The sequence below is a fragment of the Corvus brachyrhynchos genome, unplaced genomic scaffold, assembly GCF_000691975.1.
Source record: "Corvus brachyrhynchos isolate BGI_N302 unplaced genomic scaffold, ASM69197v1 scaffold391, whole genome shotgun sequence".
NCBI classification, from domain to species: domain Eukaryota; kingdom Metazoa; phylum Chordata; class Aves; order Passeriformes; family Corvidae; genus Corvus; species Corvus brachyrhynchos.
This window is the reverse complement of record NW_008236188.1, coordinates 15,126-15,657: the sequence shown is the minus strand read 5'-3', so window position 1 is coordinate 15,657 and position 532 is coordinate 15,126. Positions and strand designations below refer to the sequence as shown.

Here is a 532-nt window from a genome sequence, read left to right as displayed (position 1 = left end):
TTGTAGGAGGAAACGCGGGCCCCGGCGCGGTCACTCACGGGTGACGCCGGGCGGCGGCGCGGGGACATCGACGGTGACACCGCAGTTGCCGGCGAAGGCCATCTCCAGGAGGGAGCCCAGGAAGCCCCCGTCGCTGATGTCGTGGCCGGCGGTCAGGACACGCTCTGGGGACACCCAGATGGCACCTCAGGGGCCCCAAATGTCACCCGGGGCCACCTCGGTGCCACCAAACGTCAGCCGGGGTCACCCAGGGGTCCCCCAGGGTGGGACAGCCCAGGAACCGCCGTCACCGATGTCGTGTCCAGCGGTCAGGACACGCTCTGGGGACACCGAGGGGGCACCTCAGGGTCACCTGGGGTCACCTGGGGTCACCTCAGGGTCACCAAATGTCACCCAGGGTCACTCAGGGTCACCCGGGGTCACCTCAGAGTCACCTGAGGTCACCTGGGGTCACCTCAGGGTCACCAAATGTCACCCAGGATCACTCAGGGTCATCTCAGGGGGGCCCCAAACCACCACCCCCCCCCCCCCC

At 68.8% G+C, this 532-nt stretch overlaps 1 long non-coding RNA gene across 1 annotated transcript in view; it reads right to left on the bottom strand.

The window, feature by feature from the left end:
* Positions 1 to 532, bottom strand: part of LOC108447802 — a 1,551-nt gene that overhangs the window by 399 nt on the left and 620 nt on the right. Inside the window, exon 2 of the long non-coding RNA XR_001863488.1 lies at positions 39 to 164. This is a non-coding gene — a long non-coding RNA (uncharacterized LOC108447802). The remainder of the gene's footprint in view (positions 1 to 38; positions 165 to 532) is intronic.